The sequence below is a fragment of the Panthera pardus genome, unplaced genomic scaffold (genome assembly GCF_024362965.1).
Source record: "Panthera pardus isolate Hobbes unplaced genomic scaffold, ASM2436296v1 HiC_scaffold_13, whole genome shotgun sequence".
Classification (NCBI taxonomy): Eukaryota; Metazoa; Chordata; class Mammalia; order Carnivora; family Felidae; genus Panthera; species Panthera pardus.
Genome location: NW_026526688.1, coordinates 27,598,684 through 27,617,250, shown reverse-complemented (window position 1 = coordinate 27,617,250; position 18,567 = coordinate 27,598,684). Strand labels below are relative to the sequence as shown.

General features: G+C 46.3%; 1 long non-coding RNA gene across 1 annotated transcript; it reads right to left on the bottom strand.

Moving 5' to 3' along the window:
- Window positions 1-10,992: 10,992 nt before the first annotated feature.
- On the bottom strand, window positions 10,993-16,682 carry LOC109277381 (uncharacterized). The gene is made up of 2 exons (XR_008421574.1): window positions 15,624-16,682; window positions 10,993-11,611 (listed from the first exon to the last, which is right to left on the bottom strand). It is a non-coding gene; the product is annotated as an uncharacterized LOC109277381 (long non-coding RNA).
- Between the last annotated feature and the right edge of the window lie 1,885 nt (window positions 16,683-18,567).

Below are 18,567 nucleotides of genomic sequence, written 5' to 3'. Positions count from 1 at the left end.
GGAAAGATATTTTCAAATATGCAGGGAGTCAAGAATTTTACCTCTGATGCACCCTTTCTTAAGAAGCTCCTGGGGAATGTGCTTCAGGGAAATAAGGGAATGAAATGACATGCTGACGTCATGCACAGGAAAGGTGTGAGGAAAATCCTACACATAGCTAGGCAGCAGGCGTGGCTTAAAACCAACCCAGGCTGGAGGAGGAGAATAAAGAGCTCATGGAGGGATGCCTCTGCAGCTGACTGAGTATCAGATATTTGACCATTTGAAAGTGAAACAGGAGGTGTTTGACAGACCTGAACGATCCTGTGTGTGGTGTCTGTGTGCGTGTGTGTGTGTCTATGTGTGTGGGGGGGGGGGGGGGTGGTGAGGGTCAAAGAAGTTTAAGGAAATAAAAAAGACCAAGGCAATTAATTATCTCCAACACAGACAAAACTCTCTAAAGCAAACTGTAACTATGGCACATCCCTGGGTTCAGAGGTGAACAATATACATACAACAGTAACAGAGTAAACACCGAATATGATTTAACCCTTCAGTCTTTGGGAGAATTAGAGAAATAGAAGAGTATACCAAAGTAAACTTGACTGCTACAATAGAAATTAATAATGTCTAAATTGGTAAATCAAGAAATAGCAGTATATGTGTATTATTTAGCACCAAGGAGATAAATACCAAAATAACCAGCTAAAAGAATAGATTGGAAATGACCACTTCCAGACAGCAAGATCCCAGATTTGTTGTAGAGATGGGGAAAGCTGTTTTTCATTATTAACCTTTAGGGGCGCCTGGGTGGCTCAGTCAGTTAAGTGTCTAACTTCCGCTTGGGTCATGATCTCATGGTTTGTGGGTTTGAGTCCCGCATTGGGCTCTCTGCTGACAGCTCAGAGCCTGGAGTCTGTTGGGATTCTGTGTCTCCTTCTGTCTCTGCCCCTCCCCTGCTCGTACTCTGTCTCTGTCTCTCTCTCTGCTTCAAAAATAAACAAAAACATTTAAAAACTTCATTATTACCCTTTACATACAGCTTGATTTTTAACCAGGTTATGTACAATTTTGATAAATTTGAATAGTAGTTAAAACTAAAGACGTACAATAAAATAAAGACCGAATTGTCACCCATCAGAAATATTCTAGAGAATGACTCCGAGTGAGGTAATAAATATAGCTAAGAATTAAGTCATACTCCCTATCTGCCCATGCAATTTACTACTAATTGCCCCTGAGGGGAGATATTACAGCAGACTCCTGAGATTTCTTCTGTCGTCCCCCTTTCTTCTAGTCTATGCTCTATTTAGTTTCAATGATTAGAGTGCACATAGATGTATTAAAATAAATTTCGGGATATCTGGGTGGCTCAGTCAGTTAGCATCCAACTTTGGCTCAGGTCACGATCTCACGGTCCATGAGTTTGAGCCCCATGTCAGGCTCTGTGCTGACAGCTCGGAGCCTGGAGCCTGTTTCAGATTCTGTGTCTCCCTCTCTCTCAGCCCCTCCCCTACTCGCACACTGTCTCTTTCCCTCCCTCTCTCTCTCTCAAAAATAAATAAACATTAAACAAATTTTTTAAATAAAAAAATAAATTTCAACTTTTAAAAATATTCCAAAAACTTCATATTTATTGACAATAATTGTAAAAAGTAAACATTTTGAAGACTACAAGTTGTATAAATCATAAACTGAGGATTACCTATCATGTATGATTTATAAAAATCTCTTCTTCATGGAAGAGGTTACTCTTTCCCCTGAAGTTTCAAGTTTGGCAGATCTCTAGACCAGGGCAGAGCGGTTTGAAGACTACTGATCTACAAAAACCCTAGGTTTGTAGAGCTTCTGACCTATTGGGGCTGTTTAAGTTTGAAGCTATTTAAATCTTGAAACATTACCATCAGAGCAAAGCCACAATTTCATATCAACATCCTCCCTAGGTCTAGAAGTATCATTTCCCACCCTGCGGGCAAAAGCCCAAATATACTAATCATTTGGCAGGAAGTGTAGGTATATCATCATTGTCCCAATTATCATGGTTCCTCAGCTACCTGGTTAGGAAACCCCAAGAAGAGCAAGTTGGTTGTGATACCCCAACAGATGAGCTTGAAATTAACAGCACGACACCTTTAAGTTGGCATATGGTTGATGGGTTTGTCAGAAACCATGGTATTTTTTTCATATTCCATGTATATGACCCTGTCCTTTCATCTCCTAGGTCCACTGCATTCTCAGTAAGAGCCCCAAGCTCTAAGAATTCTCATATTACGCAGTTGGCTTTTTCTCACTGTGCTCCATGTAACAAGTTCCCATAGGAAAAATGCCTTAATGCTCATGTATTGAACGCTGTGCTCTGTGCTCACACACAAATCCATTCACCATTTACAGTAAACGTGCAGGATAGTATTATCATCCTTATTTTAAAGATGAAAAGATAGATTCAGAGAGGGTAAGTAACTTGCCTAAAATTGCACAGAGGGATCCCAGTAAGTGCCATTCGAACTGTGATACTAACCTCTCCATTATCCAACTGTGGTTGGTTTCTCTTATATGCAAGAATGAAACTATAATATATTTAGATGATTCAGACTCGTGGAATATTTTTCAAAGGTCAGATGTCCCTTCTGCACAAATTGGTGTAAGGGCTTGTACAAGAAATCACTGCTTTAAAGGGAGGTTTGAGATATATTCAGCGCCTGAAAAATGTCTTGTCTTTCATTAAAATCACATATGCTAAAGGTCAGTCTAACATTATGAGCATTGTCTTGGGGGGGGGGGGTTGAGGAGGGGGAAAAGTGTGGTGTTTAAATCATTTAAATTACCTCCTAAGTCTCTCTTAGTTTCAAAATAATTCTTTCGTTAGTTGATGTCATTTATTGCTTTGAAGGGTTTGGGCCTCTATTCGATGTTGTACAGCTTCCTCTTCCTTTCAAAGAAACATTTCATAGTTATCTTCTTCCAGAGCGCTCTGGGAATATTTTAGAGATCCATGAATCTTCGAAGGGAAATGGTTTTTTTACATAAAATATTGTTTTAAGCACTTAAAGCCAGCTTTGTTAATCTTCCATTTCTTAAAAATTGGGACATCACAGTGACATTACAAGAGAGCAGTTGTCTATAATTTGCACAGCTAAATTTGGTTTCCGGATTGTCAAATATGCAAACGTATTGTTTGGAATAATAGTTAATAATAGTTTCCAAGCAAGTCAGGAATAGAGCCATTCTCATTGAAAAGCTGGAGCCCAAATGCAACTGCCTCTCCAGTAAGATAATGAGTTAATGAGGAGGACTTCTTTCGAACCAATAAACAACACTGTCATTCAGGGTTATCTGGGCACCCACCACCTTGAACATGAAGTCGCTAACCCATCACTATGTGATCACTAAGAATAGACCCATTACCGCCTCTTTAGCAAGGGCTTGAGCTAAACAGCTGGCACTTGTATCTGGGGCTGCAGGGAACAGATGACTACAATAAGAATAAGGTCCTGGTTTATAGAGCCTCTGCTGTGAACCAGGGCAAGCTACTGGATTATGAAAGGCAGTGAATGTAAAACTCTGAGATTCTAGGGCACCTGGAATAGCTCCTTTGATGCACTGCCCAGAAAAGCCTTCCCAGATCCCCCCGGCACAGGCTTTGCCCTGGATGTTCTCCATCTGTCCCTCCAAATGCCCCCTCTGTCCTTCTCCACTCTGCCCTGTACCCCCAGCACCCCATCTCTAAGCATAGTCCCCACACAACTCCTGTGACCTCTGTTTTGGGCCAATAGGAGGAACCAGGAGCAGCAGAGGACGCAGGGTGAGTGAGGATGGGGTCTGTGTTCCCCGACCTTTGGCTACTGCTCTCACCGGTCCCCGGCACCCTCTCTGCACCCTTGCCCTCTGCACTTGGGGATGATAACGGCTTCCTGCCATGGTGCTGAATCTGCTCCACCTCAGTGAAGGGACCCTCCACGGAACTCTTCCGTCCCCTACCTTGAGTGTCACAGCGTCCCTATGGGACTCCGATGGATGCCACAGTCCTTGTCCTCTCCGCTTGTAGTTAATTAAGGTTGGCTCTGCAATATGAAGACTTCATCTTTGGAGAACACAGACATGGATAGATGTAGATACCAGTCAGGACGCCCGACACCTAGTCCTAGCTCAGTGCTAGCTCTTTATTAGCTCTCTGTGTAAACATGAGCAACTTGCCAAAACTACACTGTCTGGCTTTTAAAGCTCTCGGTCTTCAGATCCCCAACTATGCACCCAATGCTCTGATTCCCCGCCCTCCAGTCAGCCCTTTCCAGAACCCTGCTGCCCTACCGGTCTCCACACACAATCTCCCACAGAGCACCTCGCTTCTCCAAACACACGAAGCAGTCTTTGCCAATCGATGCTACTTTTCAACTGCCAAAGTGCAGAGCACGATTCTCAGGCCGTGGTAACTTCTCAGGTCTTATTAACTAAAAAACTTGGGAACGACTCCATGTATGTAAATTTATATCAATAACAAATTATAATTATCCATGTATTTTGACCCGTTTGCTTCCATGTCCTGTTTTAGACCGTTGTATTTTTTTTCCTAAGCCATTGGAAGGGTTTTTTTTTTTTTTTTTAGTTTATTTATTTATTTATTTATTTATTTATAGGAATCTCTACACCCAACTGGGGCTCAAACTCACGACCCCAAGATCAAGAGTGACACAGTCTTCCAACTGAGTCAGCTGGGTGCCTCTGGAGGTTTTAAACATCCTCCTATGTATGCATATATGTGTGTGTGTAGCTATGTCTATCTAAGTCAATCTGTCCAGGGGTGGGGAGCAGAGGGTAAATTCATGATATGAAAAGGATGGTCTCGAATCGAATCGTAGAGCTCTGGGTTTTAATTCCAGCTCATGCCCCCTGCTATGTCACCTCAGGCAAGTCGCTTAGACTCTCAGATCCTATTTCCCCTTTTGTAAACGTGGTGGTAATCCCCTCTCTGCCTCTGGTTATTTGTGAGGATTAAATTATTTATTTTATGTAAAGTGCTTGACATATAGAAGGCACTTAATAAGTGTTCATTTCCTTCCTCCTGGAATTATGGCTCATAAACAAAGGAAATCCTAAAATTCCTTGGAAGTTCTGTTTGTTTTTTTCCAAGAGTCCTTGATTCTTTGAGTCAAATTCCCAGGACCAGATGTTGTGACACTAGAAGCTTTACAGTGTAGCAAAATAAATTTTCTACGGCAAATACCTTCCAATTAATCTTATGAAAAGCACCTTGAGGTCAAATATTTAATCATTGGAAATTTAGGTGATTAATAAGACTTCATAGTAGAAAAGCCTTAAATTTTGTCACCTTCCTCCTGGCTTTTTAGAAACTAGAGATGCCTCGAGAAGTAACCATGAAGGTATAAATCAGCTTGTTACACGTCTGCAGCCCAACTCATCAATCTGTTCTGTCTCAGTAGCTAATAAGAAAATATAGATGCAAGAGGAAATTTCCAAGTGTGATGTATATGCTCACTGTCTTGATGGGGTGACTGTTTCTGGGTATTTACTTACACGTGCAATTCATTACCATATGTCAATTGTAACTCAATAAAGCTGCTTTTACAAGTCACCCAAGAAAAATAAATTTTACAAAAGGAAAAATATTAGGGCGCCTGGGAGGCTCAGTCGGTTAAGCATCCAACTCTTGATTTCGGCTCAGGTCATAATCTTCCAGTTTGTGGGTTTGAGCCCCACGTTGGGCTCCATGCTTACAGCACAGACACTGCTTAGGATTCTCTCTCTCTCTCTCTCTCTCTCTCTCTCTCTCTCACTCTCACTCTAGCTCTCGCTTTCTACCCCTTCCCCCCAAATAAGTAAATAAACAATTTTTAAAAAGGAAAAATATTCATTGGCCTGTGCACTGGCCCACACAACTCCAGCACAACCTCATCTTAACTTACACCTTTTTTTTAAACAGACGTTAACACTTTTTTAAAAATTTTGTTTTAATGTTTATTTATTCTTGAGAGAGAGAGACAGAGCATGAGCATGAGCAGGAGAGGGGCAGAGAGGGAGACACAGAACCCGAAGCAGGCTTCAGGCTCCAAACTGTCAGGGCCCCAAGTGGGGCTTGAACCCACAAACCGTGAGATCATGACTTGAGCCAAATTCTGACACTTAACTGACTGAGCCACCCAGGTGCCCTAATTTTTTAAGTAAGTAGGCTCCAAGCCCAAAGTGGGGCTTGAATTCATGACCCTCAGATCAAGAGTCCTATGCTTTACCGACTGAGCCAGCTGGGTGCCCCTTAACTTACATCTTCATTACGTTTGCCAAGACCCTATTTCCATTCACAAGTACCTGGGGTTAGGACTTCAATCTATCTTTTGGAGAGCACAACTGAACCCACAGCACCCAGGATCCCCACATTCTACAGAGAGGGATCTCCACTGTACCAAGTCTTATTTGTCATGCGGGTGATATCTCATAGCCAAACTTCGATGGGAACTTATGTTTACCCACCCCTCCCTGCACCCCCCCCCCCCCCAAACACCGCTGCCTTGCAGGGGAGGATGGAGATAAACACAAGGATGAAGAGGGTAGAAAACCCACTTCCTTCCACCTTGGGGAGGGTGAACAGAGACAAAGCAGGGAGATGGCGGAGAACCCTGCTCTGCGACCATCAAAGTTCTCTCTGGCGGGAGGCAGTCGTGGACGGCATGGGCTGTGGTGGAAACCAGGGCGAGGAGATGTTACCTCCTGTCCCGCTCACCACCACCTCGAATAAGCTGCTTAGCATTTCAGATCCCTGGATTCCCCTGGCTATAAAAGAAAGGGGTTGAACTACACTGCCTGGGTCGTCCCTAGCTTGCAAATGTTCTGATTTCAGAGCGACATCTGGGGTTCCCCACCATCAGGGACTCTGGGTCACCAGAGGTGACTGGGCATGTGGCAGGCAGGCCACAGGATCAAGAGGCTGTCCTGTCCGCCCACACCCAGGGCTGCCTAGCTGGAGGGCCAGAGCCCTGACTGGCAAAAAGGAAGGGGCAGCCCTAGAAGGGTGTGGAATGCGGTTCTGCAGGATGGTGGCCCAGCCCCTTTCAGGCTCCAGTTAGGGAGTCATCTAGATTCTTTCAACTCCTCCTCTTCTGTGGGTCATTTTCCTGCTCATAGGCACCCCCCACCCCCACCCCAGAGGAGGGCGAGGGAAACTGAAAAAGACCGGTTAGACTTCCTGTCTTATCAGCACTTGACTTAGAAGGTCTTAAGCACGGCTTTGGACTTCCTGAAACTTGACCTCCTGGCATCCCCACCCCTGGTATCCCAGCTCAGCACACCCATTGCCCTCTCCTTCCGCAGGCGCTCCCCTCCACCAGTGGGTGCTGGGTTCCTTCCCATACGCTTGCACTCATCCAGGCAATCAACAAGCTGTTTCCCAGCATCCGCGGTGTGGAGGAGATACCTCCCTGCCTCCAGTGGGGCTCACGGCACAGTAAGAGTAACAGGTTCTGACCTTCAAAGAGGGACACCAGAAGGACAGGGGACCAGAGAACGAGGGGACACATCTGACGTCGTGTTTTACACATTAGAGTTTGAACTCAGGCTACTTAAAGCTTTAAGGCCGTTGGCTCAGGAGATGAAACGGTTTGTTCTGAGAGTTCCTACAGCTAATGGAAGGATGATGTCCCCCAGACCATGTCTTGTGTGAGATGTGTCTCCCACGTTCCTGAATGAATGTGTCTCCATCCGAGTCTCTGCCCTCCCTGCTCTAGGCAGTGTTTTTCTCTGGCAAATACTCTTGGTCTCCCCATCCTTCTGCCCTCCAGCAACCCCTTGCTTGGATCAGAATCATCCTAATTGTGTGCTTCCTCCACTGTCAAAGTTAACATCCAGTGCTTATGACCGCAATTGCTTCATTTAGATTCTAACATGTTTTTCACATTGCAATGCAAGCCTCTACCAAGATTGATCTCTTCTCTCCACGGTTACCATTTCTCAAGTCTTGTTTTTACATTGATTTCATCCCAGCAGCTTTATTTCAAGTGAATCCAAGTGGATTTCCTCTTTTTTATTATTATTATTATTTTTTTTTTTTTTTACTTAATTCTTTCCTAGGGAAAACTGGTCTTCAAGAACATTAAAAGACCTTTTGACCCTTTCAAGTGTAGAGAATACACTTTCTCCTTATTTTTGCCTCAGTGGCCTCCAACCCCAGTGCACTCCTCTTCTGTGCTCTGGTACATGCTTCGGTACTCCTCTATCCATAGTTCATAGGTAGAGGAGTGACAAGGTCACAGGCTGCCTGGGATCCTGCCTGGCTGGCCTGTAAATCACTACTCCCATGGCACTTCACCAAACTGCCAATCTATCGGCCTCTATCCATCTAGTTACTTATTTCTGCAAGCAAAGTGGATTCTCCAAAACCAAGTGGATTAAAACAACCATTTCTTTACCTCACACATGTATAACCTGGACAGGGCTTACAGGGGAACACTCATATCTACTTCACACAGTAGCAACTGGGGGACTCGAGTAGGGACTGAAGAATCACTCCCCAGATGCCATATTCTCATGCCTGGAAAGTTAGTGCTGACAGTAGGATGGGAGGTCAGGGCTGAGAGCTGGGGGCCTCAGTTCCTCTCCACATGGACTTCTACCTCGGCTACTTGACTTACTGTCATCATGGTGGATGGGTTCCAAAGGTGAGCATCCCAAGCCAACATGGCACTCTTATGACCTAGCCTCGGGAGTCACACAGTGTCATTTCTACCATACTCTGTTAGTATAGTCATAAAGGCCCACTTAGGTCCATGGAGAAGAGACATAGACCCTACCACTAGATGGGAAGAGTATCGATGTCGCCTTGTAAGAGCAAAGGGGATGAAAGACTGCCTTTTATGCTGTAATATTTGCATGCTTATTCTAACATGAAAAATTCTGGTTTTCTCCAACATGTTTAAGTAGTATTCACACTCCCAGGAGAGGTACCGTGTCATCCTGTGATTCTCCAAACACCCTGGCACAATACTACATGCCCACAGATGTTTAACGAGAATGGCCCCACTGTAAATGGTGGGCACCTCATGTGACCCACAGTTGGCATGCAGTAAAGGGTAGTTACAACTTTCATCATTATTTAATAATAATAATAATGCTAACTGACTCGGAGATGCCAAATGAGGGGATGATAAAATAATGCTCCCTGATAGGTCCTTGTAACTTAGAATCCAACTAACTCAGACATTGTTTTTGTATATATAATTTTTTAATGTTTATTTTATTTTTGAGAGAGAGAGAGAGAGAGAGAGAGTGCAAGCAGGGGAGAGGCAGACAGAGGGAGACACAGAATCCAAAGCAGGTTCCAGGCTCTGAGCTGTCAGCACAGAGCCTGATGCGGGGCCCGAACTCACGAATGGCGAGAACCATAGTCAGATGCCTAACTGACTGAGCCACCCAGGTGCCCCAGACGTTTTTTTTTTTTTTTTTTTTTAATGTTTTATTATTTATTTTTGAGACAGAGAGAGACAGAGCATGAATGGGGGAGGGTCAGAGAGAGAGGGAGACACAGAATCTGAAGCAGACTCCAGGCTCTGAGCTGTCAGCACAGAGCCCGACGCGGGGCTCGAACTCACAGACCATGAGATCATGACCTGAGCCGAAGTCGGCCGCTCAACCGACTGAGCCACCCAGGTGCCCCATAGACTTTTTTTTTTTTTTTTTTTAAGAGCGAGCTATTTAAAACCATCTGGCTTTTCTACCTTCTGAGAGGCGTTGCCCAACTGGCAAAACCCTGGGAAACCCTTATAAGCTTTCTACTCGCTAGGTGTGATTAACATTGGGCTCTCAGATGCCTGCCATTAGCAGCTGCACCGTGCTAACAGACACACAGCCTAACACTGCTTTCCCAAGCTCCTCTTTCTCTGAGGACTCGCTGTTTCCACAGAAAATTAACTCCAGTAGCGACTCCCAGCTTTGAGGTGTTTTCTAGCACTGTGCTACTCACAATGGGGTTCACAGACCAGCAGCATTTGCCTCACCTTGATAGAAATGCAGATATATGGGCCTCACTCCAGATGTACCGAATCAGAATCTGTGTTTTTAAAAAGCTCTCCCGGTGATTCTCTTGGGCACACTGGCATCTGAGAAGCACTGTCCTGAGAGATTTGCTCCAGGTCAGCTTAACCCTGCCTTTCCTCCCCGCTGCCCTACAGTGCTACCCTTCAGGCAAGCCTGCCTGCCATCTGGACCCTGGTCAACTAAATAACCTCCCCCACTTCTGGTCAGTTGCTACCTCAGCCATTCCCTTGAAAGAGCCCCATCAGTCATCTGGTCCTCATCTTCACACAACCACTGTTTATGCCAGTGTCTTCTGCCTTAGCTGAACAGGGTGCAGGTGTCTCTGTTTTATTGCCATGGAAGGTGCCAGATTCACCGCCTGTCATAAACGTTATACATCTGCACTGCATTTCCTCACTAGTTAATTCACTTAAAATTGAAAAAGAAAACCCCGCTGTCCTCTAGAATGAATCTGCTGAAATTTGATTTCATAACCTCAGAGATTTGAGACTTTGCCATGATCAGGATTCTTTTGACTGATGCATTGGGTTACTTCATTATACCAACAATCTTACCAATTTTCTTTAAAAATTATCTGTTTTCTTAGTAAGTTTGAATCTGAGACAAGATCTGAAACATTCTTGGTTTTAATCAACTCTTTTTGTCTGTGGTTGGGAGTTTTGTTTGCTTTACCAAGGGGACCAAACGCTCTTTGGAATACTTATTCCTCACACAGAACAAAAGCCCATATATTGGAAATCCAAAACAAGACAAATAACAGGCCTCACGCGGGACCACATGGCAAGTGTAATACTGGGTCGTTGGCCTGGGGAATACCCAGATGCCACAGCTGCCTTGTGCTCCTTATGATTGGTCGTTATCTTGGTAAATTAGCACAAAGTTTATTCCTCAGCCTCTAGAAGTTCAGAAATTTGGTTTTGTTGGCACAGAGATGGTAATTGCTCCTCTCTTTGCAGAGACAGATCATGAGATGAATCAAAGTGGAAAGCCGGTTTATTAGCTCACACTGAGACATTATTCTCTCTGGAAATGGAAAACCCCAGTCCACATATAGTCAGTCAGGGCCTTATTTTCCTACAGCCCAGCTACATGGAAAGCGAAACCATTCTCTAAGTCAAATGTAGAAATTTTACAATAAGAAATCATTGACACAGGAATTGGAATACTTAAAGGACGTATGACAAAGACATACTTTCCCAGAAGGGAGTCTCCATGGACACAACAGCATAAGCTAAGGGTTTAACTGAGTCCCCCCACCGCCCAAAGACATGCGTTGAGGCCCAACCCCCATTCATTGTAAACATGACCTGATTGGGACTTAGGGTCTTTGCAGGTCTGATTAAGTTAATATTGAGGTCATAGGGTGACTGTCCGTTCTGACTAGTGTCCTTATAAGAAGAGACACAGAGACACACAGACATCACAGCCATGTGACGACAGGGGCAGAGATTGGAGAGATGCATCTAGAAGTGAGGAACACCAAGGATTGCCAGAAAACACCAGAAACTAGAGCCAAGGAAGCCTTCTCTCCTACACATTTCGGTGGGAGTGTGGCCCTGCAGACATCTTGATTTCAGACTTCCGGCCACAAGAACTGTGAGAGAAATAAGTTTCTAGTGTTTGAAACCACCCAGTTTGTAGTACTTTGTTACAATAGCCCCAGGCAGCTAAAAAGAGTTGTTTTTCCGGCATGGAATCTGAATGAAGGGAAATCAGAACACTCCACGTTAAATGGTATCATGCTACGAGAGCCAGCTCACCTTTCTTGTTACAGAGAGGGCCTTTCAAATGGGACTGGGATATTTGAAGTCCATTAGCTGAGGCCCACTCCTACATGGACAATACTTGTGGGATTCAATAGTACTTGCGGGGTCAAATTTCATGTTTAATAGGAATCCCACACACTGAGGCACATGTCCCCATTTCCAAACAGCAAACAGACCAAGTAGGGTGTAGTACAATCCTCCAGAAGATGCAAAGACACTCGGGAATAACTAATTAATGGTATTCCCTGCCACCAGCTTTTTTTTTTTTTCCTGGAAATACAACCATATTCTGACAATGCTGTGTAGCTGGCAAATGTCCTAGAAAAATCTTTCTGGGCTTCACTTCCACAGCTCTTATTCACTGGCTTCTGAGGCTTCCTTGAGGGGTCAATAGACCATTGGCCAAATGAGTAGACTCCTCAAACTAACCATGTTGCACAATTTTGTTCCTAACGATTTAAGTATTGGTTTGAATTTTGAGTTTGAATGGAAGGTAAAACAACGAACGGGCCCCTTTGGGCACCCAGCTTCCCCCAGGCGTCCATAAACCCTGGCAGTGCCTTCCTCCCATCCCTTCCAGTCACGCATGCTCACTGCCACCACCTCTGGCCAGCTAGATCTCTTCTCCTGTCTGGGTGAGGGGACGATGGGGGCAACAACCAAGAGCCCTGCAGGCCTTCTTCTGAAAAGGGGTGGGTAGGAGTGATTGCTTGTGAGGCACAACCAAAAGTGAAAAAACCCCACACTGATCGGCCACCACGTCTATGACCCATCACCACCCGTGCAGTTAAATCCAGGTGACATCTTCAGAACAGAGAGCCTCTCCCCTCCCTGCTGTCCCTGGACTCCCATCCAGGGCCCCCACAAAAGCTGCCTTCAAAACCTCCCAGGGAGAAAACTGTAACTCAGAACACCTAACAGCCCTATCTATAATATTTATATTTGGTGCCTCACCTATACCCAGCACTACCACCTACCCCATAAACATACACTTTTCTCACATCGTATGACCGACAGAGAGCACAGCAGAACAGAGCTTGCCCTGAAAACCAAGTTTTACTTCTGACTTTAGAGCCACAGGGAGAGCATCTCCAGCGAGTTGGAATATCCATTCTGTGCCTCTCTCACCACGCAGGGATCAGAAACACCGAGCTCCCACTCACAGCCTCTTGACATTCATAGACATTTTCAGGTTTCCTTTGAAAAGCAGCATTTTGTTTTATCAGACAGAAAGCTGAAACAGCCAGATGTCTGGTTCAATCCAGGAGAGCAGGCAGTCTTAACGGCACGTGATGGCCACTGAAACGTTTGCTTCTGGATCTCGTCTTTGCTCCAGATCTTGGCCTTTTCTGACCAGAAAGGGTTTTTCTTTAGATATGTTAATACCTTTCATCTGGACACCCAGTCATATGTTGAAGACCTGGCAGCCCTTGCAGATGGGTAACTTTACCCATCTCTGCTCTGATCATAAGTTAATCCTACACCTAAGACCCTAGCAACTTTATTTCCCAATGTGGTTGGGGGAATTGGACACTGGCCTTCCCAAGTACTGACACCTCTTGCTGTTTTGTGGCCTCAGGTGTCAGGACGGAATAGCAGAAACAATGAAAGGGCTATTTTAAAAGTTGTGTGTATTATGGAAATACTGTTGCTTTCCCTAGAGGCTAACGGTGTAGTGATTTGTAAAATGTCCTTATTCTTAGGGGGTGCAAGCTGTAATGTTTAGGGATAAAGTGTCACAATTTGTACAACTTACTTTAAAAAATATTTAATGTTTATTTTTGAGAAAGAGAGAGAGAGCTTGAGCGGGGAGGAGCAGAGAGAGGGAGACACAGAATCTGAAGCAGGCTCCAGGCTCTGAGCTGTCAGCACAATGCCCAACACGGGGCTTGAACTCACAAACAGTGAGATCACGGCCTGAGCTGAAGTCGGCCGCTCAACCGACTGAGCCATCCAGGTGCTCCTGTAAAACTTACTTTTAAATGAACCAGCCAAACACATACACAGACACACACAGGCACACACACACACACACACACACACACACACACAGCTACATGTATGTAGATAAAGCAAACAAGGCCAATGCTGGCAATTGTTCAGGCTAGGTAAAGGGTATGTGAGCACTCCTTGTACTATTCTATCAATTTTGTAAATGTCTAAAATTTTTCTTATTATTAAAGGAAAAAGAAGCTGCATTGCCTTCTGCACTCGAGGGTAGAAGGCTGATAGAGAGATGCTCCCTTTTCCCCAACGAGGCTGGTTCTTGGAAAAGCCAGCGGTGTCATCCAGATGAAACTGCTTCAGACAGAGATGTTAAATAAAAACCCATCTTCATTTTGGGCAGGGAGGTCTTTGTAGAGCTCGTTTATGGCATTATGGCATTTTCCTCTCTCTGCCTGGGGCCAAGAGACAGGGAGGAGCAAGAGACGGAGGGTCTCTGAGCCAGCACGTGAGCTGCTCTGGCCAGTCCAGGGCAGGCAAGAGTGACCATACGATGGCCCGTAGGGAGTGTGGGATAGCCTGCAGGCGGGGACCCAGAGAGCTGGGGCCGCCATAACAAAATACCATAGACTGGGTGGCTTAAACAACAGAAGCTTATTTTTCACAGGCTGAAGTCCAAGATCAAGGTGCTGGCATGGTTGGTGTCTGGTTGAGAGCTTTCCCTTTGGGCTTTGGATGGCACGCCTTCTCACTGTGTACCCACATGGCCTTTCCCTGTCTGTGAGCACACTCGTGTGCAGAGACAGTGAGCTCTCTAGACCCTCTTCTTAAGACGACATTCATCCTATGGGATCAGAGTCCCGCCTTTATGACCTCATTTAGCCTTAATTATTTCCTGCAAAGCTCAAACTCCAAATTGGCCACCCTGGGGGTTAAGGCTTTACCATATGGATTTGAGGGGCACACAAACATTCAGTCCATAAATACCTCATATTGATTTTGCTTCTGTTTTCTGCATTGTAATTCCATTGGACTATCTTCAAGCTCTGGAAAGTTCGTTAAACGCAAGAGCCTTAGGTTAACCATTTCTTGGAGAATGGGAGGGAGGGCCCGGGATCCCTCTTTCCCTGAGAAGCGGACTTGGAGGGAGCCCCTGCAGCACAGACTGGCGGCTGCGAAATGGCCAGAGTTGAGCAGGGAGGAGCCCTGAGCAGTGGGCTCCTGGAGCGAGCCACTGGGCTGGTAGCATCTCTCAGCTGTCCCAGAGGGAGCCCCAAAGATATGGGGGAGGGGGCCGGGTTTCCCACAATGTCACAGGAGTGAGGCTCAGACTGTCTCAGGGGGCAGAGAAAACCTGGGAATCCATGCATTCTGTCACAGCAAGGACGCATTTTTGCCTTCCATCTCCCCCAACCACTCCAGCAAGGGGAGAAGATGTTACTGGGAAGGTCTTTTTTTGTGCCAAACGTGTGGGTTGGTTTGTGAAAGCAAGCTGAGGGCGGAGATGTCGGCCTCGGCACCAAGCCCTTTGGAAAGGGGCACGTAATGCGCACTGTTAGTGGAGAAAAATTTGGAGCCGTTAGGGGCCAACCGAGGCTGCAGTGAATGAGACCCAGAGTTTGCGGGAGGAGCCCCAGAGGAGAGGGGAGATGGCAGAGAGCTCAGCACTGCTTGGTGAGACACCATGGCCACAAACGCCCCCAACTTTGAGGAAGCCCGACAAGACTCAGGATGTGCTTGGCACAAGAGAGTCCCTAATGGAAACCAGTGAAAGGTGGCTCTCAGCATCCCGTGGCTCTCAGCATCCCAGGCCCAGGCTGAACAGAGCCAGAACGTTTAGATAGAGCAGGGGGCCAGCAGAGCCCTCCTGACAGCCGCTGACACGCACAGACTTACTTTCAGGCTTGATCAGAAATGGATGGTAGGTACTTGAGCTTCCTTTACACAAGTAACCGTAGCTTCCGAAGCCATTTCCTTCCACTTTTACTAGTGGTTTCTCCACGCGCCAGCGTCCTGTTGTTTCATGCCAATAATCGAACTGCTTTCTTTGCAGTGGCTCGGTTCTCAGACAGTGTAATTTGAGGTTTGGCCGACTCCTTAAATACGTATCACGTCGCTGAATTTAGGACGGGAGGAAAAGAGTGCAGAACCAGTCAAGGCATCAAAGACAGGCTCATCCTCGTTCCCAAGGCGAAAGAGAAAGGGCCATCCAGACCTCCTCTCTCCTCTGGCCCTCCCTTCCAGTGCCACGGCCATGACCTTCGCCCGACACCCTGTGCGCAGCTCTACATTCTCCGTGTTAAGAGCAGCTGTCCTGTGATTTGCTGGTGTCCCCCCAGGGAGCTGGAGCTGAATCACTGGACAACGGCAGCTGATTAGTTTAAAGCTCGTGTTTAAAGGGAGAGAAAGGGCTTTCTGAGATAATGAACTCCAAGTGGGTACACCACTGACCCGTGCCGTCGAGGGTTAACAGCGTAAAGGTAATTGGGGTTTCTAGCTAAAAGGGAAAGCTGCCAAGAAGAGCCCCTAACCTAAGCCTGCGCCCCATTCTTTTAATCCGTGACTTCCTCCAGCACTTCCTCTAGCTTGGGGGAGAAAGATGCAAATCTGGCTAACCTCTGAAAAAACTTGTGGTATGTGCAGAGCCGAGCGTTTCAAGCAGAAAGCAGAGACCAGGGGTCGTTTCCGCCCATGCGCCTCAGCTCGGCCTCCAGGGATCACCACGTGGTTCGTCGGGACCCTCCCCGAGTCTCTTCCAGATGCCCTTGGAAAAAAACCTGGGCAGCCTGTGTCGCGGCGGAAGCTCAGGCGCGTGGCGCTGACCCCAGGCAGGCAGGTGCCGGGCCGGGGCGCGCGGACCGCTGCTCCTTGCCATGATCTCCACTCCCCCCTGCATCTCTGAGCCAGTCCACGCAGCGAGCGACCAGGGATACCTGCAGATCCGCGGCACCAAGGTGCGTGGGTGGGAAGCCGAGAAATGACTGGCCCGGTTACAGCCACAAACATACTGATGACTTTATTATGGGCAAAACCGCCGCCCTGCCCAAGGTCTCTGGTGAAAAAGGAAGTCAGTCGTTCACGGCAGCGTTTGCACACTGGGCTATTTATACAGATGGAACTAGAGGCCGGGAGATCAGAACACACCAAATTCTGATCTTGCCAATCATGGCTTATTTCAGGACAGAAACACGGTCCTTTTTTTTTTTTTTTTTTTTTTCAACTTAAATGTATTAACAAAGAACTGGCTGGTTCCACTGGAAGGAATTTGACTTCAGCTCCTCTTCAGACAGACTCCCGCCCCCCCCCCCCCCCCCCCCCCCCCCCCCCCCCCCCCCCCCGCCTGATGCCGGGGCATAGCCTGAGTGGCAGCTTGGCCAGGTGCAGCCACCCTGGGGGAAAGACCGTGGGTGGGGAGGCAGCTCGGAGGTCCTTCCAGGCAGGAATGTGCCTCAGTATATGGGCTGGAAGCCACCGGCATCAGTATCCGACAGCGGTAGGAATGCAGATTCTATTCAGTCTAAGTTCCCACTCTCTGGGAGTGGCATCTCAGAATCTATGTTACTATTTTTTTATGAAAGTTTTTTAAAATTCATATATTTTTGAGGGGGGGGGGGAGGGCAGAGAGAGAGAGAAAAAGAGAATCCAAAGCAGGGCTCCATCCCACAGCCTTGGGATCACGACCTAAGCCCTGAAATCCAGAGTCGGATGCCTAACTGACTGAGCCAACCAGGCGCCCCTCAGTACCTAGATTATCAACAACCTCCCCAGGTATTTCTTATGCAGATTTGAGTTTGAAAAATGACATCTCTTTCACCACATTGGGAATTCACTAAATGCAGGTTGAGTGAATAAACACCAACTAATTCCTGCTAAGGTATTAACCTATCCCTCTCATTATGGGGTGGCATAAACACACACACACACACACATACACACACGCACACACACACACAGAATCTTGAAGATTCCAAAACCGAAGTTAAGATGGCAGAACCTTGGAGACTTGTCAGGGTGGTGACCCTGCTCATATGCCCTCAAATTGCCACGTGGGCCTTCTGCACGTAGGACCGTGATCCCATGGAGACAGATACCAGTGGTGTTGAGTGCTAGCCATTTGCTCATCAGCTACTATGTGCTCACCAGGCACAAACATTATCTCAATTTTCACATCCATGTGGGAGGTGCAATCTCCAATTTCCAGACAGGAAAACCGGGCTCAGAAAGGTTAAGGAATTTTTGCCTCTGCATATGGCTACTAAGCGTCAAGGTACAGATGATTCACGTCCAGTCATCCAAGCCCAAAGGCTGTACCCACCAAAATCTATTTCATAAATTCCAAATGGCGTCAGAGAATCCTGAACTATCAGGACAGGTAAGAACTCTGGCCTTATCTAGTCCAGCCTCCTCATATACTAGTGAGGGGCAAAACAGTGTGAACATGAAGTTCCCCCATTTGTTTTGTCTGGCCCGCTTAGTGTCTTTAAAGAAACTCGAATTCATCAGCATTTAAAACTCTGGAGATTTTACATTAAAACCCAGATTTTCCCTGTCTTGAAAAGCGAGCGATTTTGTAACCCTGGGCCTCATTCCTGGTTCTGGTAATGGTTAACTGTACTGGTTGTGGAATCCACAGACCTGGATTTGAGTCTTGGCTCTAGGTCTTATTGGCTGTGCAACCTTGGATAAGTCACTTTACCCCTCTGAGCCTCCTCCCTCAACTGGAATGTACGTACGGTAACAGCAGCTACTTCCCAGGCTGTTGTGAACATGGGGTAAGAGAATATATGCTCAGTGCCAGGCGGTTGTGCTTAATAAATATTAAGTTAATATAAGCTTAGAG